Below are 24,009 nucleotides of genomic sequence, written 5' to 3'. Positions count from 1 at the left end.
CAGCTGCTGTGTGTGGCTTGGTCCATTGAGGAATATTTATAGGCTTAAGATTTCAAAATACCTTATCCCCTACTGAGCCCCATAATAAGTGGTAGCACTAGATGCATTTTAAATAACGAGATGTCTTCTGGAAGTTCTGCTTATTGCAGTTACAAAAGGCACACCTGAGATGCTGACCAAGCTTCTATCCTGGGACAGGAACCTTACTCTTTGGGAATATGGTCCAATATGGAAGCGCTTGTTACCACTGAAAAAACTGTCTGAAATTTTCAAACCTAAGGTGTTTTAGAAGTAAAAAGAGCTTTAGTTTTTCTTCTTCCAAGAAAATCTTTATAGAGAATTGGAGAAAAAAAATTCTTTTTAGGGGAAAAACCTCTGTTTAAGAGAAAAATATTGAACAGCTGTTAACACTCACAAATTCTGATCAGAAATTAAAATGCCACATGGCTGCTGAGAAGGGAGAGTGATAAGTACACATCCCTTGTCTCATTTTCTTTCTTAGTAAAACTTCTCTCCCACCATTGCACAGCAAGCTACAAAAGATCTGATGAAGTGATCCACAGAGAAACAGACTATTTACCAAAAAGAAGGATTTTTAAAGTTAGTAATTTCTTGGCATTGTTGCAAACAGGGATGCCCACTGCTTTAATGAATTGTCACTACTCAATATGCTGTTTCTTATCTCTTCTTTGTACATTGTTGCATTCATCTTCTTCATCTCTTACCTTTTCATGAAAGTCAGCTTCCAGCTGTTGAGGGCATTGACCAACTGAATTTTTGAAATCTCCAAAGATAGAGATTCTGCAGTGCCTGTGGTTCTAGTGTTTAACTTGCCTCATTGTAATTTTTTTTTATAATGTGTAATTGGCATTTCCCTTGCTGCAGCTTGTGACCCTTGCCTCTTTTCCTTTCACTGTCCTTCGGGCTCTATATTCACTATCACCACCTTCAAGTAGTTGAAGACTGCTATTACTTCCCCCCTTAACCCTTATCCAGGCTGCACAAACCCATCTTCCTCCCAGTTTTGCTCAAGCAGTAACAAGATTCGATTCATGCCATAACTCTAGGCCAGGGACCCTGACTGAAAATGCCCTTTGATCTCTGTCGTCAAATACATTCAGCAACTCTGAGCCTGGAAGAAACTCAGTTGCCTTCTCTGGTGGGGCCGTGTGACAAACATGAGCACACTACAGTAGTTTATAGCATCTACCAAAGATGTCATTATTAACGAAGATCAGCACACAGTTCAGCCAAAAGACCCTGCCATAGATTTTTTCAACCTTTATGTGCCTTAAGGTGCCAAATGTTGTTTCATCACCTTTAGGAGAATCTGCTTCAGTGACTGTATAGTGATGGATCTCACTGTTTCCTTCAAGAAGGAGACTTTGTTGGAAATATTCCAGAAGCAGGAAGACTGACCAAAAGAGAAAGCAGATTTTATCACTAGAGATCAGTTATGGTGTCAGGTTGAGTTTGCTGCTATTATAAATGGCTTGAGATTTATTCAGACCTACAGTGAAAACAGCGGCTCCTTGATATTTCAAATGGCTGCTGCCAGTTTTATTGTTCCCAGACAGGTAAGCAGAGCACTGTGAAAAATACTAGCATTTTCAAACCTGCACTGCTCAGATAATGCACATCGCCACTTCAGAGTCTTCTTAATGTCTGTCTTTTTAACCAGCAGGCTAACAGCACTTCTTCCTACCCATAAAAAGCAGTGGGTATGTGTGCACCTGGAGTGAACAATTCAACAACCACTTCCATGCAGGCTTTGACTTCTCTGTGTGTTTGATGCTGCTGCTGCTGCTGCTGCTGCTGCTGCGGTTGTTATCATAACAGTTCCAGACAACTCTGTTCAAGAGACTGACCTGAGCCCCTCAGTTTCAACAAATCTATCTGTATCATGGCTTAATTGCACAAATGTAAAGTTAACACATTGTAATTAAACATTCTGAGTCAGCATGGTGATGCTGAACTGTTCATTGGCATTACTTTGCCCACCACATGGGCTTCTCTACACCACATCTTACAGCAGGATCAGGAACCACAGAATTTTGGTGAAGGGGAAAATATTCTCTAGCAGGTTTGCCTGGTGATTATATACTTCCTTTGATATCTTCCTATGGCCTCTGTGGGAGACAAGATCCTGAGCTAAATGAATGTTTAGTCTCTATAACTATTATTCAGTTTATTTTATTCTTATGTAGTCAGAACAGATCTAGACAGCCTGTGCTGCCATACCGCTTGGGGCTGAATAATTGTGCCATCTGGTCAGAGGTGCTAGTCAGTCAGTTACTAACAAACATGTCAGAAAAAGCATTAGAAGTCATGACAGCACTGCCAAGTTCTCAGGAGGCAAACACTGGTGTGCCTGTCGTTACCACCGGGTTGGAGCCCTGAGTCACAAGGACCATGCTCCATATTGCCCAGCAGTGAGTTCAGCATGATGCAAACAGAACTCAGCAGCACCATCTCTCCCTCTGTCTCGTTCTGTTGAAGTTTCAAGAGGAAGAGTGTATTTGGTAAATTATATCATCCTGTTAAGAGTAACAGCTGAGGCATTCCCCAGGGGGGCAGAAGAAGGAGGTTCTGCACCGAGCTCTGCTGCAGGCTCCCCTTGGCCGTGTCTTTTCCTCACTCTGTGCTCCAGCTCTTCCCCTGATGAGGATGAAAATTGCATTGCTCATTTGCAAGTGAAGTGTTTGCTGACTACAGCTGAACATCACCTCCTCTGCCCTTTCCAGGACTGTGGGTAGGAGGGCCAGCTCCTCCACACAGTGACATTATTTCATCCATATTTTTATCATATTCAGTTTTGGATTTAATCTCGTCTTGCAGAGTTTTTGTGGCAGCCAGCATACGGTGCTGTAGTACCTTACAACCCTACTGCTCTACTAGCTACGTGGCAAAACTGCTGCTAATGCTGTCAGACACACTATTTTTGCCCTTTAACGTTTGACTGTTTAAAAAAAATCCAACATGCTGTCACCCAACAGCTGCTCTTTCCACAGATGCCAGAAAATTAACCTTCAGAAGGAACCTTGTCTTCATCAAGGATTTTTTTAATAAACATCCATTTAAAGCAACAATACCCCAAAGGGGAAGAAGAGCTGTAGCAACAGGGCCAGCATAGGCCAGGAACACATGTTCAGTGTGCACCTCTCCTACACAGCCAACCTCTGCTTTCCAGCACTTTGCATATCACTGGTGACCAATTTAAAGCAAATTCATTAATCCCTGTTGCTGCATAATTAAAAGCCCAGTGTTGAAACTGAACATTTACCTACAACTTAACTTGAAATAATCACAGTGCACAGCAAGACTACTGCCGATTACTTTGTCTGGTCACATCCTTTATTAGCTTTATGCAAATTTAATAGGTACCATTTGTACTCCAGGACATGGAGGCATTGAAGGAAACAAAGCACAGCACTTGCCACTGAGGAGTTTTAGCACTGGATTTAGCAACTCACAGACCCTGGGGAAGTCTGCCATGTTGCTGGCATCTTTATATATAACTTGGGTAGTTATTTATGTCAGAGCAGAGCAATGAGGAGTAAATTCTATGTTACACTCTGCCTTGATCAGTACTAAATGAAAGTTTGTAGATCATGTTATTTCAAATTTTGATAAATACTTATCTTTCAGCCAAAAAATCAGGAGATATCTTCTAAGCTGTAAATGACTAATGAATTTGAGTGCCCATAATTTAAAGTCTCTCAGAAAGGCATGGTTTACAGAAGATCCTGAGGATTTCTCTGCTGAAAAATCCAGCTTTTCTTGTAAAAGTGAAAAATTTCCACCTTCTAATATCCAGCCCGTTTTGTTCCCACATTTACCACAAATTTTAGGGCAGGGTGGTTTTCAGTTCGCTTAGTCTGTCCTGAGAATTAAAGTAACTAGTCAGAAAAAAAACCAGGCCCTCCTACTGTGCTTTCATAAGGGGCCATCTTGGGTTTGGCATCCATATGATGGTATTTGAATATCTCTCCCATTTTGTCACTGTCACAGGAGATGCCATCATTGCCTATAGCAAAGACTAAACTTCCCTCAGCAGTGGATGTGCCTCAGTGATTTGCTTTGAGACCGAAGTTTGGAGTTTGAAAAACAAAATCAATTTATGCTCTCCTGCATACTCCCAGATTATGAGAGCACTGTTATGAGATCACCCACAAGGGTTAGGAAACAGATCATTAGAGTAATTCACTCGATATGGTTATGCCAAAGTTAATTCACTTTTCAGCCATGTAATAAGATCCCATACGGTCATTACTTCTTTACTACATCATCAAAAATAATGAGATTCTTTTTTTTTTTTCAGTTTAAGTGGAAATATACCCTGTCTCTTATCATTCTTAGCTGAGTGAAATCAACAATATCACTAGTTCTTGAGGTTTCCCAAAGGTGAATACACCCTATTTAAAATGTGAGATGAAGCATTAATACCAAGGGATTCAGGTAGTCCTTCCCTGACAAGGCTTTTATCATGAGCAGGATGGGTAGATGGGCAAACAACTACAACTGTGATAATAGAATTTCTAGCATATTACACCTGAAAAAGATGTTTGGGAGGTTCACTAATTACAGAAAAATAGGACACTTTCAAAAAAATTATCCTAAGATGAAAACTGACTGCCAGTAAATGTAGTATAATTAAGAACATCTAGCTTATGTACTTGACAAGTAATTTCTTAAAACATCAAGCAAGGCAGAGAAACCACAACTTAAATTAAGGGGCTATCAGCTTAGGAAGGAGATCTTAGTAATGATGGTTTTGTAAAAAATACATCCAGATGCACACACAGTGAGACTCACTATTTCAGCCGACATCTCGTTGGATGACAGATTCTACTTGACATTTGTCATTTAGTTGAGCAAACACTTTTTGATGCTCATTTTAGGTGCCTGGGAGAGCATAAGAGGCTTTAGGGCTTTAGCTGATGGGACAAAAGATCCAAACCATTTTATTCATCTCACTTCTGCTATTACTTTTTTTTCCATTTCACCAATTTGCTGCCCTTCCCTCTGCTGTTACCCCTCCCAGTCAGCATGTCCACATGAAATGACTGACTTGCAAAACTCCTGGATTTTCACACCTCAGCATGTAGTGAAATGTTGGGGAGAGAGGAGCCATACTTCCTACCGTAGTCTTTCATTTGTTGTATTTCTGCAGGTAGCCAAGCACTTATCCAGAACGTGTTCTGCACAGAGGATGAAATAACTTCTGTGTATTTCACCCCGTGCAAGTACACAGGCCAACTTGTAATACAAACGGATGATTTTCCCTGCTGTATTCTTCACAGCAGGTATCTGGCTCAGAACAACAGTTGTTAAACTTGTATCCATTACTAGCAAGCCTCAACCTTACAGAAACCTTTCAGTCTGGTAACATCTACTTAGATATTTCATCTCTGTCAGGCTCCAGTCAGTGCTCTAGTGCCACTGATTTCTGCTGCTCTGGACAAGGTTTTGACAGTGTTTCCATTATAATTCTCTTGGATTTCACACAATTTTGCATTTCCACTCATAAAATCTGTTTAGGGTTGAACACCAGCCTATTCAGTGCTGTTTTGGTTTTGTGACTGATGTATGAATCTCTGTTGTGGTTCAGCTTGTAACTGATAGGTTCCTTTCCAGTAGTATATATTGTCCAAGTCTGTCTTTGAGGATGCTTAAATTGTATTAGCCTACCTACTGTGTGATTATTTTATTTACCAGTGGTGATCAGCTGATTCATTGAAACAGGAGCTGAAGAATACTGGCATCTTCCATCAAATAAAATATCTGCTAAGAATTGTTTTCATTCTTGCAGCAGCTCTCTTTATATCATTTTGTACTGCTCAGGCTACACTCAGAAACCTGATGTGTCAAGTGTGAGGACAAAACCCTGATTTCCTGGCTTTTATTTATTCCCATTAGTGTTGGAGGCTCTAGACTTGGATGCACTATTGACAGAATGGTCTTCATTGAAGAAGAATATTTATGGCAACAATGAAAATCAGAATTGTCTGAGCAGAGGAAGGCAGTTTATATCAAAAGGATCTGGGAGACTCACTATTTCTGCATAAGATGTAGTTTGCAGGGACTCCTCCCAAGTCCTCACTCTCTGTCTGTCCACACAGGGAAACTAGTTTGTGGCCTAGACTGGCCCTATGGGTCTTGCAGTCACCAAACCATTTAATATAGTGTTAGCACATAGGCAGGAGGCTGGCTAATAATCTGTCACATTGGCTCTCTGCAGTCTTGCTCTAGGACAGGTGGACAGGGGCTGGGTAGCTCCTGAGACAGCTCTCCAAGACAAATGCACATAACAAATACTTTAGTCCCTACTAGTAATGCTTTTATGGAGCCTCCTTTTTACTGTTCAGTTCTGAAGAGTAGATGGTAAAGTTGGTAAAGATGATAAGTTGGTAAAGATAGTAAGTTGACTTCTTGTGATAGAAATCCAGGAGAAAAGTAGCTGATAGTCAGAGGTGTTTGGGAAAACCCATATTCTTCCCAAAGAACTCTGCCTGCCCCCATGCAGTGCAGCCTACATTTCCCAGTGCTAACAACAATAATTTGTGCACATAAGATTCCTGTGTGAGCAGCAAGAAAACCTTAAGTTAATTTTACTCTGGTAGATACCTTTGTGACAGATTCATTGTGCATGAGATTGCAAATGAGGAATCTGCATTTGAATGGCAAGTGTCTCCCTTGTGGTGAGTTTGCAGAGTCCCATTGATTTTCAGTAAGGCTGTATCAGTTTGGCTTAGTACATTTCCCTAGCCCAGACAATAGCTGAATATAAAAAACACTCCCTGTATGTCAGCTTAATTAGAAGTGACTAATTTAATGAACACAGTGTAATTAATGTCCATTATGCCATGTAAAGATCTTATTTCAACAAACTGGATAAATTTTCGTTTCTCCTGTGGCTGCAGCAGCCTGATTACATTTGATCAATGTAATAAAAGGTATAGTTACATTATACTGTTTGCAAGCCTTCACTGGGACCCTTAATTGCCTGTTTACTCATGCCCAGTGTGTAAGGTATGGAAATCCTTAACCACAGTGTTCAGCACAGTGTCGCAGCAGAGGTTTACGTGATGTTCTAGTCTGAGGCCATTTCTCCACTCCGTGTGGATTCACATGATTCTTTGGAGAGAGAGAGAGAAAAAAGTAGCAAAAAATAAAGAACAGGAAGTACAAAGCTTGCAGTATACAAAGGCCATTCAGGTTCCCTGCAGAAGGGAAAAGAAAGGACTTATTTTCCAAATGTTTTTCAGTTGCGACCTTCGTTTTCAGAATAACTGTTTTGGGCAATGTCAAATATAAGCAAAAACAGAAGATGATGAGCCCAAATTCCTGTTGGGGTTACAAGCTCACTTGAATGAACAATCCATAAACATTGGAATCTATGAACCAGGAGTTAGAATTTCTGCTTTGAACCTTGAATTCTGAATTTCTCTCCTGATGTGAGAGTAATGGTATAGTTCAAACTACATGAGCAGAACAGTTTCTTCTAGGCAATATATCTGTGAAATCTAATGTCCCTGCTATTGATCAAAGTAGAAACTAGAGAGCAAAAGCTCTCTAGATGATTGAGTTTCCTAGAACAGGAGTGAGCTTCAGCCTAATGATGCTGAACATATATTGTTAACTTTTGGATGTTTTCAACAAAAAGGTCTTGTGACAGATTTAGAATTAGCCCACAATTAGGCCTGATTCTATTCTCACTTAAACCAGAGTAAAGCAGGAGCAACTCTGTTCAAGCTAAGGAAATTTCATTCATACAAAAATAATATGAACAGAGAATTGGAATTGCTGTCTCCCTATATCCCACCTCAGTCCAATGGATTCTAGCACATTACTGGCAGGACTGAAGCATAAAACTAGAGTGGGAAGAGGGTCTCCATGTTTTCAGGTGTGGAGAAAAATAATAATTGTGCAGAGGAAAGCAACACCTAAGAGTTAAAGTCAAGTAAATCATGACACATTTCCAAAGACCAGAAGATCTCACAATGACCTGAACTATATTAGCAAATAATGTGCCTGAACAGGACAGAGTATAAAATGAATATGTATCAAGATCATAAATAATAAATAAAGTCACTCCAGGTGTTATCTGTGAGCTAAGATGAAGAAAGAAAATATTTAAATATGCACACAGATATAAATAGAGAGGTAAGTACCCCAAGCTGTATGTGCTAAGACAGCTCTGAGATTCAGATAGCCCACATGACAGATATTTGTCTTGATTTTCAACAGTATGAGGATGTCTTTTAGTATTTGGGGACAGCTACTTTACTGAATCTTGATGGGATGTCCTCAGAGGCATTCCCATCTTTTTATTGTTGATATTAGATATTCCTGATTTAGGCTCTCTTGGTATATTATTAAGGATTTATCATTAATATACATAAGAAGGGCCTTCTTTTTTTTTCATGGCGCATAATAATCTCCAATGTCATAGTTTTCCCTGTAGGCATAAAACAAAGGCATCCAAACTTAAGGACTTTATCAAGGGTTCCAGTGTTCTTGTTCTCAGCACTCAGGCTCTTGGATTCTGTATCATTCTCTTAAAGAAGCGTCAGAACCATAATGGCTGCCAGAAACACTGGTGACAATTGCAGTTTAATTATGAATGCAATGTCCGTGAAATATTCTATTTACACCTAGCATATGTTTGTAATGCTAGCGGAATATGCATCTGTCGAAGGTGCACAAAATAACTCAGCTCCAAATCTGATTGTAAATACGTAGTGGTAAAAAACCTCCTCTTGTCTGCATTGAACAGGACATCCATTCAGTTCCACTGTCCAATCCACTTTACACTGGAGATAATAGAAAAATATATGTTCATTGCAATAGACTCAGATTTGGCCTTTTGAGTATGTTAGCCCTTGTTATTAGAAACTGTGATGGCATGCTGGGGAAAAGATACAAGACTGTATGATTCAAACCAGTGAGAGAATATTTTGAACAAAAGAGTAATCCACTAAATATGTACCTTCTTGTTTTATGTAGGATCATAACTGAATCATGACTTTCATCAAGTAAGCTGAGTTCCGATACTTGACTTATTTTATATCTTTATTTCTCACCCAAATGCACATACTTAACATTATATCTATAGCTCACTGTGTAGCAGAGATCCTATCAGAATTGAAAGCTCAGTGCCAGTCACCTGTTTCATTTATTTCTTGCTGTGAGCCTAATGAGAAAACAGTCAGAGCTATCCTCAGAAATCAAGAGGAGAAATATCATTTTTCCAGAGGTACCAGGAAATTCAAACTGTTCTGAACATGGGAGCCAGTAAGAGCAGCTGAACTATCAAGAAACATCATTGTGAAATAAATAATCATCTCATTCTCTGTGTGATGGGATTAGACTGAGATTGTCAGAGCCACCAGGAAAAAAAAAGAAAGGGAATTGGACAAAAACTTACCCAAAGCCTGGTGAAGTGAATTAAAACTTATCTAATGGCTTCAACGGAAATTAGTTCACAATTCTCTTTTACCTACCTTCCCTTGTGAGTGAAATTCTCTTAGAGTGCCCAAATAAAGTAAACCCTCAAAGTTTTTGGCTAATTCCTAAGGGTGCAGGAGAATTGGTATCTGGGAGATGTGCAGTGCCATGAATGATCATTTTGAGACGAACATGTGGTGTCAAACATCATGTTAAAGTAGGAAGATGGAAGTTAAGATAATATTAAGCTTCGGTTGAGGGAACAGAGTGATGCAGCAATTTTCGTTGCTTAGTGGATGCCTATTTCCTTCTTAGCGGAATTTCTTTCTTCTGCAAAGCCTGGTTAGGAAGGTACCTTATGGCAAGATCTGGTTGAAAAATTATTTTATAGTAAGAGCTGAAAAATGTTTATTTTACCTGTAGCTTCTGTAGAAAGCTTCAACTTTGATAAAAAAATTGACCACTGTCGATCAGATCTCAGCTACTTTTGGTCATGTCCCAAATACTACAAGGTAAACAAAATGTCCTGCATTCTTCTGGCAGAATTGCTTTCTGGTCATCACAGAAAATTAGGGATACATTGTTGTGCAAATCTGTCCAGCAATTTTTGGTGCTTCAGACAGTGTAAGAGTTGTTGGGAAGGTTTTATTCTGAACATGTAACACTCCTTGCTTTCTATAAATCCAGCTATTAAGGGCTCTCAAAATAGTCCTCCACATCACTGCCAAAAATTGTATCACAATAGAACCCTTTGAATATTGCCAGCATTAAAAATAATAATAATAATAATCTCAGTTTGGAGGAGTGCAGAAAAAAGCTCAGGATTTTCTATAGTTTTGATGCTGTTAAAACCACTGAGATTTTGCCATTCTTGTTGGTATAGTCGTCGTTCTGGTTTAACATAGAAGGCACTCAGACTCTAAAGATGCAGGTAGTGGTACAAAACGCCAAGACAGCTATTGTAGCAGAACTGATTTCACAGTTCCTGGAGGAAAGCATTTCTCATTTCTTCACAGTACCGCTATTTACATTTCAATAGTACTAAAAATCATTGAGGACTAAGTGCTAGGACATGTTTGATTAGCTAGCATGTAGAAGTTCAGTTATGGCATTATTATTATTTTTAATGAGTGTGCATGCCAAATTGCATAGAGGATATAAAAAGTCATTTGACTATATTTACCAGAGAAATGTGTTATGATAAAAGGAAGAACAACTGATTGTTTAACTACAGATAGGAAGGAGTATATCTGAGCATGGGAATCCTCATGAAAACAACATCCATTTTGGCATTCCTCCCAGGCAGGGCAAGCTGTGTGGTGACTGATCAGGTTTGTAATCTAAAAATGATTATGCTCTGCTGTTAGAAGACTGGTGAGTGATCAAGTAAGTCTTCTGCTCCTCCCCTACCTGCAGCTTCACCTCAACTAATACAGAACATTCCTTCTTTCTGGTTGTGCCCTAATCTGTGTTGTGCCTTAATCAGTAATAACAGGCATTGACCCAGGCTGGCTCCTTGCAGGCCAGCTTCAAGATGCTGTTTGCCTGCTTATTTTTCCACACACACTTCCACTTACCCTATGATAGATACAGATGCAAATGCATCCTCTCCTCACTGTATAAGGGACCCCATTCTGCAAATCCTGGCTTGGCATCATGGACCATTGCACACATATCAAGATCTCCTCTTCTCCACAGGACCAGGATGCAGTTAACACATCTTTACAGAGACTGGGGGATCTGTTGTGTAGATATGGACTTATGTGCCTGGTTTCTAAAAAAAAAAGGGTATATTTCTTACACTTGGGAGATTTCAAATGTATGAGATTATACAAATATTGGGGAAGAGGAAATGTAAAGCCTGGCCTTAATTATTTTGAGGCCATTTCTCGTATCTTCTCCAGATATTTTTTTGTCCCACACAGGCTGCAGACTCTAACACATCATCCAAAAATTTGAGTGGTGCTTGACCAGGTTAAAGTGATCAAGCCATAGGGAGGAATAAGGATTTTTACACCTGTGTCACACAGGAGTAAAGGAAACAACATTTTTATTTCAGTCTCACACACTGTAGGATGTCAGGCTGTGCTTCATTTTAGGACATTCAGTGAGAGAATTGAGTGCAGAGGTAATGGTGCCGCAGTGGGAGATGTGCCTCAGTGAAGGATGAAGAAAATACTTACCGAGGACACCTGGGTTTATGTCAGAGGGAGTTCAGGCTACAGCTGTGGCTGTGCAGAGATGAGGAACGGGATGAGAAGTTTTCTGTGTTCACAGGTATATTTTGTGCAGCCTGCCCTAGGATTCAGTCCCAGCACTAGTCAGTGAAATCCTTCCTGCAAGAACATCAAGAAAGGTCAAAGGACCCCAGAAGGTGTGTAAAGCAGTGCCTCCACCTGCATGTGTATCCAAGCCTTAAAATCTTGTAACAGTGACGTTATTCCTCCACATACCTGGGACGATTAGAGGTATTCTGGGAATTTGTCCCAGCAGCTTGCCAGAGTAGGCTCCTTCATCAACAGCCTTTATGAGCTTTGGTAGAGTATTACAGTGATCTATTTCTAAAAAGAAAAGAAAAGTTGAAAGAGATGGAAGTGGGTACACTTGTAAACAAATAAAAGGGAAGATGAAAAAAATAGATGTTAATAGAGGGCCTATCTTCCCTTAGGGAACAGCGCACCAATGGGATATTCTGTGATGTAACACCATTCAGATAAGTTTCTTCTTGTGCCATCAGTGCTTGCCACTAGCATTGCTTTATTGAATGGTCTTATTGCAGGTACCATGTGTCATTTCCTTCAGTCCCCAGAAAAAACAGAGGGGCTTCTGAGAAGAACAGAGGTCAAAGATGTGCATCAGAGGGAAGACAGCCATGAGTGCTCCTTCTTCTACCCTGAAAAGCTGAATGGTCAGGTAATCTCAACGTAGTGTCTGCCCTGCTGTTTATTATAATATGTGCTATCGTTAGCTGTGTGCTTGTTTCAATGTTGTGGACATGATGCTTTACGGTACATGCATGCCTAACTTCTAGAATAGTAAACACAAAATGAATGATCAGAGCAGTATATCTGACTGCTTTCTTGTATCTCAGTGCTTTCTGTTTTTTCCCCACACCTGCTTTGATAGAAACTAGACTGTAAATGTATTAATGTAGCTTAGAGAATCAGGGCATGGCAGCTAAGGTTGCAGAATGATATCTGCTTACACATTTAAAATCTGCTCACTCTTTTCAGCTTGCTTTAGTTTATCTCTGTTTTACAACCGTGCATTCACTACTGATTTCCATCATGGTGACATGAAAGTTGAATCCCCAGATGGAGGGTGTGGAAAAGTCCTTAGAAAATGATAGTGTTTCAGTGGCCATGAGGAGTGTCCCTTGGATATTATGGTGCCTAAAGCAAGAAGGCCTCTTGGTCCTCCCCTTTTTGCACACAGAGGTACAGATGGGAATAGTTTTAGGCCAGATTCATTTCTGAATATTTCTGTGCTCCTGCATTCCCACTCGGAGAAGTTCCCAAAAAAAACGAAGTTCTCTCCACAGCCTAGTGATACCTTTGTTTTTTCAAACTCATACCGGGCAACTGGGAGCCCTTTCCTCTGCTTTCCCAGCAGAGGTCTGAAGTCCCTTGCACTGCACACTTAGCTGCGGTAAGGATCTAGAACTGAAACTCTGGAAACCTGAGTTCAGTCCCTAAGTCTCCCACAGGTCCTACCAGTTGTATGCCTTGCTCCCTTGAAAGGACACTGTCTCACTGTGAGTTTATGCAGTGCTTAGCACATTGTAGGCCCACTTTCCACTGATGTATCCAGAAAACACTGTGATGAAAACACAAAAAAAGGGCTTGTTATTTCAAACCTTAGAATTATTGCAAACGATGGCTGTATTTCAGCTGCTCTGTCATCTCACTGTAAATGGACTTATAGGAAAAACATGATTTGTCAAGCATTCAAACTAAACCCTTTTTAAAGCCAAGTGCTTTATTTATCCCACACAGGATAAAGCCATGTAGAAAAAAATAAACACTGCCTTTTGAGTCTTCTTGTAGTTTTTGACAGCCTTAGCCCACAACCTTTGATTAGATAAAGGTCTTAATGTTGCATTACAGTGGAATTACCTACCTTATGGCAGCTGCTTGTTACAATCATATTGACATGACTAGCTCCTCGTGTGAATGTATTCTTGTCTTTCTAATCTCTTTAGCATCAGCAGCAGGACATTTTATTTGCAATTGATTTTTAAATTTAGAAGTAATTGAAGTTTAAGCGCAGTTACCTTCTTGCAACAGGGACAGGTTGATACTGTTTAAATCCTAATTAAGCACTGATTAAAAGTGATTGCATTGCCAAAGTGAGCAAGCGCTACAATTTGTTTCATTCTTAAAGGTTCACCATAAAGAATTAATTGTATTTCCAGGAAATCAGATCGACATAAATAGGAAGCAATTAAGAGTTCATTGTTGAATCATAAATTTCCTAGCAATTTTTGGAAGGTAGACCTAACTTTGAAAGCAGATCTTGTTGACAAAAGAGATTAGCCATTTTTGAACATTCATGTTGATGTTAAATGTTTGGGATTTCACTGACTACTTTTGATATTTGATGATGCAAGCTTTACCTACCCTCAGTTACACTGCATTTAGCTCAAACGTGGAAGGTAGAAATGGGCCTCATCTCACCTTCCTCATCACTTTCTATTGTGGTTGAGGCATAAACCACTTCAAAGGTTTAAATCTGTTCAATTCTTGTTTACTGTCTGTAGTAGAATAATTTTTCACTAACCTTTCTTGAGCCATAATGATCATCTGGGGAGCTCTGACTTCTGTCCATGCTGGGAACTGCCTCAGGATATCACCTAACCAATGGATTTTGCCATAACTCTTTTTATGTACATTGGTTCCCAATTAGATGATTTATAGACTCCTTCAAGCTCAATTGCTGCATTTGAGAAGCTCAAAATACTAAGATTTGAATACGATCTTATAGCCTTATAGCCTTGTATTCAGACTAAGGTAACAACCTCTTCCTTGCAAAGAAAAGTTTTCTTGCTGCAATAGAACAATGTGTTAAATATTCAAAGATACCATGTCTACAATGTACACTTTTAGAGAAGAAAGCAGCTTTCTGAGCAGAGGGAGGCAAGTTTATCTTCAGTTTGCGTCAGTCTCTGGGGTAGTAGCATGACACTCAGTCTCTTCTGAGTATAATTAACAATTAAGCCAAAAGCTTCATGATATCTGAGCTCCCTGAACCCTCCTGGACATTCAGTAAAAGTGAGACATGACCTTGTTTAAGGACATTTGGTATTTCCTCTACCTGCCCTAATTTTGTTTAAGAAAGGAGTTATTGCAGTCACTCTCTTCCGAAGCTTCAGAGTATCATGAGTGAGAATATACCCTATCTATTCTCTCATGTCCTTGCAATAGTTAACATCATGCATATTTTGGGAAGGATAGGTTGCTTTATGTCCCCATAGAGCCTCCACTGCTCAAAGCCGGGGTTTTGACTCATCCTGAGTGTGTGCAGTAAAATTCCTCTGCACTGCTTCCCCACATCATCCCGAGTTGATGTTTCTTTCTAATGCCGCTGGCTCGGGGTTCTACTGGTATTACTGACTTCTGGTGCATTGAGCAATAGCATAAACTAGGTGAATACAACACAGACTTTTTAGACGCTCTTCTTTCAGGTAATCATTGATAATATACAGGTTAATGAAGAGTGTAGCATGGAAGCTTAAATTTGTTCAGGAAAGGCATCAGCCTTTGGCATCAGCCAAACCCCACTGAAGTACAAAGACTTCTTTTCACTGTCTTTAGTGGGATTTGTATCAAGCTCAGAGGACATTTACAGATCCCAGACTACTGAATTAAATCATGGAAGTGTTAATGTGTAACATATGCATAATAATAGAACTGTGGTTAGAAATCAATATTACATCTTATATCTTATGAGGAAATAATAGAAATGTGTTGCTCCTGGGATTTAATGCAGGATGAATACCAGAAAGCCCAGGCAAATGGCTTTCTATGCTCTGAGAATTGAGAGGATTCTAACACTAATCAAAACCTTTCACAGTCTTTTTTTTCCCCCACATTGTAAAAGGATCAAATGTTTGAAAATATAGCTCTGAGATTATTATGTTTGCATGAATATTTTACAATCTATAAACAAGACCTTTACTTTGTAAGCAACTTCTGTATGGAAAAACATCAATTTCCCATAAAGTATTCACAGAAAGAGCTGTATGTTCTAAATGTACTTTCTATTTTTTTCACCTCAGAAGCTTGTCTGACCAACTTCCTCTTCAAGAAGGAGGATAACGGAAAACATATGCTTGGTTATCCAATGTATATTTTAACTTTTGAATTGTAGTAATAAGGAGATAAGCTTGAATCAACCTAACCTAATAGTGGATAAAAATTTTTGATGCAGCTGTGTCACTTTGCACTGCTTCAGAGCTAATAGAATGTAACAATAGAGCTATTTGCCACATCTGTTTATGTATTAGTATTTTTTCCCCTGACATGTACCTAAAATATTATGAAGCATCAAGTGTCTGTGTCTAAATCTATCCCTCTGCCCCCCCCCCCCCAAAAAAAAAAGAGTGGTTATGGTGTAGGCTAGTATCACTTTGTGATAAAGCAATTTTTGTCTGCAGTGTAAGTCAGTTACAGGCACTGGCCTGATAACTGAGTAGAGGGGTCACTGTGGTGCCTTCCTCCTGAAATCTTTCATCCTTAGTCAACAGACTTTGTTTCTATACCGAGAATCTGTTTCTCATTAAAATGTTTGAGGAACCAACTGCAGCATCCTTGAATATTGCCACTCACACACCAAACATTTGCAGAAATCTTGTGGTTTACAAGCTTCCCAAGGCATTCCTGAATTGATGATGGTCCTTCATGATTTTCGTGTAAATCCACACAACCCTAAAAAGCCAGATACTTTGGACTTACAAGGACAACAGTTTTGAAATGTAAATATACATTGCAAAGCTCCTTTGAAAATGAGGCCAAAACAGCATTTTATTTTGACATAGTAATATTGGAGAGTTTTCTACTGAGCCTGTTCTCATCCCATGCCTTATTTGAGTTCATGTGGGATGAAGTGAGAAAAACAAGCCCCTGTTCTACAGATCTAGCAGTGCAGAATAGTGGGACCTTTTATAAAGCTGAACCTAAAGGCTAGGTTTGGCTTAGATGTCTTATTGTAAAGGCTCCATCTCCTCCTGAAGATTTTTCTTATCACTGTTCAACCCAGCTAAGCTGATTGTACTAACCATTTATTTTTCTGTTTTGAACTGGTTATGAAAGTAACTGCTGTTTGCCTTCTTTCAATTTCATCTTCCTGTTTCTTCTGGTCCAATAAAACTTGGTGATTCAGTCAAAATGCTGCTTAGGAATTGTTACAGCTTAAACAGACTGTGGTTCTCCTAAATTCAGATGAATTTCATCCCAAATCAAACCCATTCTCCATGCAACCTGCTGTACAGATTTCAAACCAGTATAAACATCTTTTTGCAGAATTGATCTTGCTGTGGCTGAGTCATCACATTTTGCTGCTGTGGACTGACTAACGGAGAATACCTGGGAAGTACTGGCTTCTGAAAGAGTAGTTCAAAGAGTAGTTCAAGTGAGAATTTTCATCTCTGGTTTGGCAAGGAAAGATAAATGCTATGAAGGGGCTCCATGATAGAAAATGCTAAGAGCTATTTAATGGGAAGTTTTCTCAGACCTTTCAATGGCATGCATGCTGCTCTTCAAAAGATCTGATCCTGTGTCCTTTGAATGTCAACGATATCAATACTACAGCCTACAGAAGCCCAAGGACAATTTTTTTGCAGGTAAGTAGTTATTGTGTGCTCTTAAACAGGTGCAGAGAGTCGGTAGCTTGTGACAAGTTGCCTGAGATTAAAACTGTGCATTCAAAGATTGTATCAGATAACATATGTTGTTTAAGGCATACAAAAGACTCAATTAACATAGCAGAGACACTCTTCATTTCAGCATTTCTTAACAAAAGCTTTGATTTGGAAATCTTGTTGCTCTTTAATTTTGGGGTTGTGTCCAGAATTATCTAAATATATCTGTACTACATTACAGAAATCACCACAAACTCTTCCATACCTTTCAGCTTCCATACATTCCTGATTATTGCCATAAACACAGAAGGAAGAAAAAAACACAGGGCAGTGTGTTTCCTGTCTCTATATTTAATGGTAGAAGAGAGCTTGGGAAAGGAAGCATAAATAGCCACTCACTTGCTATATCTACTAGAAAACAGAGTGAAGAATTCCAGCCCTGAAATCTTGTAATTAAAACCTTGGCAAGTTGCTAAGGATTTTTTTAATTTTATTTTTCTATTTTTATAGCAATGCAAGTAGCAAAACATTTTACTGATAAAAAATGGCTTAATAATATAAATCTCATATGAAATATTTTTAGATCAGTTTTATTACTAAATCTATAAGAATTTAATTCAAGTATTTTGATACATCATCTTTTAAATTAAACATATAATTATAAACATATAATTTTGTTTCAATCCATTTATGAAAAGCTGGTCAGCTTAGAAATAACAGTGTTGCTGGGATGTTAGATTTTGTAACTTTTGGCACTGTCATTTGGAATGAAAGCTCCATTGAAATAAACAGGCAAAGATTCCTTTAACTCTTACGTCCACGTATGGCAAACTATTGTACAGAAAGGCAGAGCAATGAGTGTATGAGATGGAATGAGTTTCTAGACAAGATTCATCACAGAATAATGTTATTGCTGTCATTATATGCCTAAGGATCCTTGTATGCGAATTACTGTACAAAAATACTGAAAACAAGTCAATCCCTCTTCCAGATCTTACTGTTCTAAAGGACAAGTCAAAATTAAAAACAAAAATGGAGAAAGGGAAATAGATGTATAGGAAGATGAAGCAATTTGACCATGGCCAGAGAATCCTATTGGTCAGGAGCAAACATGGGAACAGATCTTAGTCTCCTGATTTAGTTTCTTGCTCCCTTTTTAATTTATGTTTCATGACTTTATGTAGGATTTAGTTGCTGGATCCATTTATCTGAAACAGGGCTCGATTCTCCCCATTACTTACAGAGAACCATCCACATGCCATCGCTGTTGTGGCCGAGACTGTCTCTCCCTTATTCCAGGCTGTTTGGGTCTCTCCAAGCTGACTTGTGCTGTTTAGATGCATGAGAAGAAAATCAAGTGTATCGTTTCATATTTAATTCCCTCAACCATTCTAGATCTCCAAGGATAGTATGTCCTCTCTATTGCAGCTCTTCATCACGGGCTCACCTAACAAAAATCTATTCATGCAACTTCAGAGTTTTTCTGCTACCCACCAAGTTCTGCTCCCTTCTCATCACCAGTTCCTTCCAAAAGGCAGAGCTGAATAGAAGACTGTAGAAAACAGAGAATAGAAAGCTTTCATAAAACTGTAGTCAGTTGAACATCTTTCATCTTGATTTGAGCTGGAAATATCAAGCAAACATACTTCATGTGAAGGTGCAGCATCTGCCTGCTGTGAGCCAGATCACCTTCCTGTTCATGATGGACCTGCTTCTGTGGACCTGCTTACTATCCTCAGTAAAACAGAGACATTGAAGGGCTAAGTGGAACAGGTACCTGAACAGTAGACAAATCCAAAGAAAGTTTGATCTGAGTTCCAAGGGGAATGGTTATTAATAACATGTAGTCAGTAAGGGACATCCAAGACTACGGAGAGCATGAAATGAAGACAGACATAGGTGCACACACACACACACACACACCCAAATCACTGTGCACCTTTCGTTAGTCTTCCCCCAACAAATAAGAAACCAGACAGGACTGCACCGAAGTGACCATGGCTCTCAGCCCTAAAATGGCCAATGTCAGAGGTTATTTGTGAGGCATCCAATTTTTTTGACATGCTTTGATCACGTTGCAGGTTGCTTGCTGACAACCTGAGAAGCTGAAGGTGGATTATTCTTTAGAAATTAAGTCGCTTTAAATTACTGATGGCTTTAAATTACTTGGCTTTTCTTACTCAGGATGACTTGAAAAGAAGACAACATTATGGTCCTTGGATAACATGATTCACTTGGAAATTATAAGAAAAATAAACCCTGAAATAGAAGAACTTTATATGGATCATCAGTTTCTAGAACAAGATGTTGTACAACACTTTTAATCAGTCTTGCACTTTGTGGTTGCTGCACATCTTGTGTCAGTGACAGCGAGTTCCAGGAGTAGCAGTAGAGAAATACATGAACAAACCAATTGTACTTATTTAAAAGAAACACTCCAGGCAAATCAATCAAGTGCCTGTAGCAGGGTCATAAAGACATGGAAAGTAGTCCCATCTCTGAAGGAAACTGGATTTCTGTCTTAGTTTTTAATCTATTATTGAAGACCTTGAAATTCATGAGAAGGACAGACAATTGAGTTAGATGAACTCATGGTCTCACTTTTTGTGGCCATTCGTATGTTATTATACCTCAGCCATGCTGAAAGGCACTGTAGTTACACTGGTGAAAATCCTGGGTTCTTTCACCTCTAGCAAAGTGTCCAGGCTGGAGAAGGTCCACATATTGAATCAGCTCAGTGAAGGACACTCTATGACAATGATTTCTCATCTCAAACAGCTGACCTCAGTGGCACATAGTTTGTAATATCATTCTTGGAAATATTTGGCTGGAACATAGCACTTTGGGAACTGAGGATGGGTAAGGAGAGGTTAATTATTTCTCAACATATGGGTAGCAGAGTGCTAATTTGGTTCTTAGCATCATTTTGTAGAAAAATTAAGTATCAAGCGATCCAGGCTGAGATGGAAAATGGTGAGTGACACTGACAAACTACTAATAAAAGAATTGTTTCCCCAGAACTTTTAATCAGCCCCAGTGTGGAGGGTTGTTTTCCCTTGGCTTTCATTTTTCCTGGAGAAATAAATAAATAAATAAGCACTAGAACTGACAATTTGCTCTTATCATCAAGTAGACAGAAATGTCTAAATAATGTTGTATAAAGACATTGCAGTAGAAAAGATACATTAATGTGTGAACTTATAGAACATTGGGCCTCTATGCATACTTTTCTCCATGGTAAAAAAAGAGATAGCTTACCTGTGAAAGTAGTAGGTATGCTGTAAATTCACATTCTGCTGGATCCTGCAGAAGGTTGTTAGCTTATCCATACTGTCTGTATCCACAAATCTGTGGCTTATATTATATGAAAGGTGGTCATAGTGACCGTCAATTCCTACCTACTTGGTGATAGGATCAAATTCTTGGTTCTAGTGCTGTATTGAGCACCACTTACTATCCTTCATTACTCTGTGGGAAATGAGCTAACTGTCTTAGTTTGGAGATCAATGGATAGATGTCCCCCCATCGAAAATCACTGTTACAACTAACTAGTGCCTTTACTGGCAAAATTCACCAAGGGTCAGTGATTTGTTTTAGAGGAATGCCTTTGTACTATTTCAATTTTCCCCTGCTCCTGGGGAATTCTGAGCTGGTTGACCTAATTGAATTGTAAAGACCTTTTACACAGCCGAAGGATCAGAATGGAGCCAGTTAATTCATGAAAGATCAAGAGATGCCATTAGAGCTACAATTGGTTAGGAATGTTTTGATGTACTGGAGTTCTTTGTAGGAAAATGTCCTTTCCCAGCTTGACCTAAGATGAAATTTCTCTTTGAAACAGAAGAGATGTATCACAGAAAGCAAATAGCCTCAGGATTCAAGTATATACTTAGAATATTCAACTGCAAATCAATGCTTCAGACCAAGAATATGAACTTGTGTTTTATATGTCCTGGTAAAGTATTGCCTCACAGTCAAGTTATCAATTATCTATGTTTTTTCTTTTAGAAATGTTCCATTTGTAAAACATAATAATTAATTCAAGTAGGCTTTCCCTCAGGTGATTGTTTTAATATTCAGCCAATACATTATTCTGCAACTGGCCTCTTCTTTGTCTAATTTTGCAAGACATTTCAAATGGTCTCAGTTTCATCCCAGTGCAGAGTGTGATGATGGAAAAAACAGTTCCCACCAAAAGCCATCCACAGCTAATTATGTAGAACAGTTTCAGTGCCATAACCACTAGTCCTACGTAACATTTTAAAAGAAAATATGTCAAGTGTAAAAATGAAACAAGAGTGGAGTCAAACAGTGTGTTGTTTTTATAGTTTGTCATCATTTATCAGAGAAAACATCATTATGACTCTAGGCATCTGAATGTCAAAATTCAGTACTAAGAAATTACCTAAAACTAATTATTAGGTCAGGAGCAGAACATAAAAGTTAGAACCTAATGTTGGGGTTCAGTTCATGCTGAGAATATAGAAACTAAGTTTTAACTGGTTGTCTAACCCCTGCTTCTGAGGTCTGGATGGAAATAGGTGGGCATCTCTAAAAGACTACTCAGACTTCTACTAGCTTGGGATAGAATGAAATGCTCCTTAGAGATGTCCATCACTTTCTACTGACTGCAGCAGCTATATAGTTTTCCACAAAATAACTTCTGTTGCCATTACATCTGGCTGTAATGTTTAATAGTACGGCTTTACAACTCACTCAAAGTTATGTGTGCTGATGAGCATCAGATGAGTCCCTCGATTGAAACAAGGTCCGTTTACCAGGAAATATCTGAAATCTTTGCTACTGCTACCATCTGTGGTGAGGAAAATCACAAATAATCCAGCTACATTATTTCTGAACCCTATTAATCAGACTATTTATCCACAAGCCATAAGTCTTGAGCTTAATTTTTGTCTTGGCCAGCACATCTGGGAGATTTAGAGTGCAGAATGAATCTACAGTGCAATAAACCAATCCAGTGCCCCTCCAGTGACTAAAAGTGAGGTTCCTTGATTCCAACCAATGCTTTTCAGGACTATTTTCTTTAATTTACACAAGGCATTTGTCTATATAGTTGCATCCTGTTGAAGGTAACTTTAGAATGACTGTTCTTCCTTTGCCCTGAGAGAGACAAAAAAATGAATCCTGTTGTTTGTAATCCTCATAGCATGGCCACAGCAAACCCATCTTCTCACGTAGCGGTAACTCGTGGGCATTTCAAGACCTCAAGGGTCTTAATTCTATTTGAACCTTGTACTTTGAACATTTGGCACAGGAATCCACTTGGAAATGGTTCTGGTCTGAAAGTTAGAGGGTAACATCCATCTTTGGCTGCAAAGGACTGTGGATGCAGCAATGCAAGTGTTTTTCTATTGCACAGAGGTATCACTGAATCTCTTGATCCAAAGCACTTCTTTTTTCTTTAAAGCTCAGCTACATACAGGCTGCCCTTGTGTTACAGTGAGGCTGACAGAGAGAGAGGGAGAAGCAGATGTGTAGGAGCAAGCATTTCATCACTGCAAAGCTGAACTTGGTAGCTTCGTAGTAGCTTTCTATAACAGCACCTGCAAGCCTTATAGTAGATTAAACCCACTTATGATGCATAAACACAGAGCAAACCTACTGTGATTTTATTACTGGTAAGGTAACATTGGGTGTGTTTTTTTAAGCCCCAGCCCCAGAAGCCATATGATTATACAGCACTTCTTTTATGAAGAACAAGTGAGTTCCCAGCCCTTGTTTCTGTGATGAAGAGCTGAAAGATACCTTAAAGGTTCAAAAGCCAGAAGTTCTGAATTTCATATTGATGAAGTTAACAATACTGAAGAAAAGAATGCCTCTGTCTTGGAGAATTTTAGTATGAATATTCAAGATAAATAAAATAAAAATCATTAATCTTGTTTTCCAGATGGGGAAAATAAGACAATGAGATTAAGTAGGCTACTTGCTGAATTTCTCAAAGTGATGCTGTGCCAGAGCAGCAAGAAGAACCCACTCTCCCTAAAGCCAGGCAAGTCTCTCGACTGCAAGGCTCCCTTTTGTCACATGCTGAGAGTAGGCACTCAGCAAAGAGAGACCTACCGCTCTAGCAGCCACCTTTTTGCCCCTTTCAGCTGCAGGCTCCTCACCTGCTTCTGTGACTCCTATTGCAGAGCTGTTTGATTAATGTTGGAGGGAAGATGTAAATAGAGCTTCTGAAAAGTTTCTTTTGCACAGAAGAATTACAATGGGAAGTGTTTAGGAATATTTGAGGAACAACAGGTTTCCCAAGCATACTTAAATCAGTGATTCTGAGATGTCATTGAAATTCTTGATTTCATTTGATACAGATTTTCATGTTCTGGTTATGATTTGATCTTTAGAGCAAGACTTTCTCTGCTTCTTTGTGTGCGTTTATCTCTTACTCTATCTCCTGCTTCTCCTTTTCAAGCAATTTACTACTTTCTTGTCTCTCTGTTTCTGTGTTCCTTAACTGCCTTTATTCAATACCACAAAGCAAAGGAAAGAGCCATCACTGGGAACCTATTTTCTGTTTCTTTGTGCCAAAATTCACAGACTGTCCCATTAAATATTATTTAAACCTTTATAGTACAGAAGAATTTTTTTCTTATTGATATTTTCTGTGATAGACATATAAATAACTTCTCGTCTGCTGCATTTAATAGTAGCTCTGAGGGGGAAGGACATTCAGCTATTTTTTT

The sequence above is a fragment of the Dromaius novaehollandiae genome, chromosome 6 (genome assembly GCF_036370855.1).
Source record: "Dromaius novaehollandiae isolate bDroNov1 chromosome 6, bDroNov1.hap1, whole genome shotgun sequence".
Classification (NCBI taxonomy): domain Eukaryota; kingdom Metazoa; phylum Chordata; class Aves; order Casuariiformes; family Dromaiidae; genus Dromaius; species Dromaius novaehollandiae.
Note: the sequence above shows the minus strand (reverse complement) of the source record.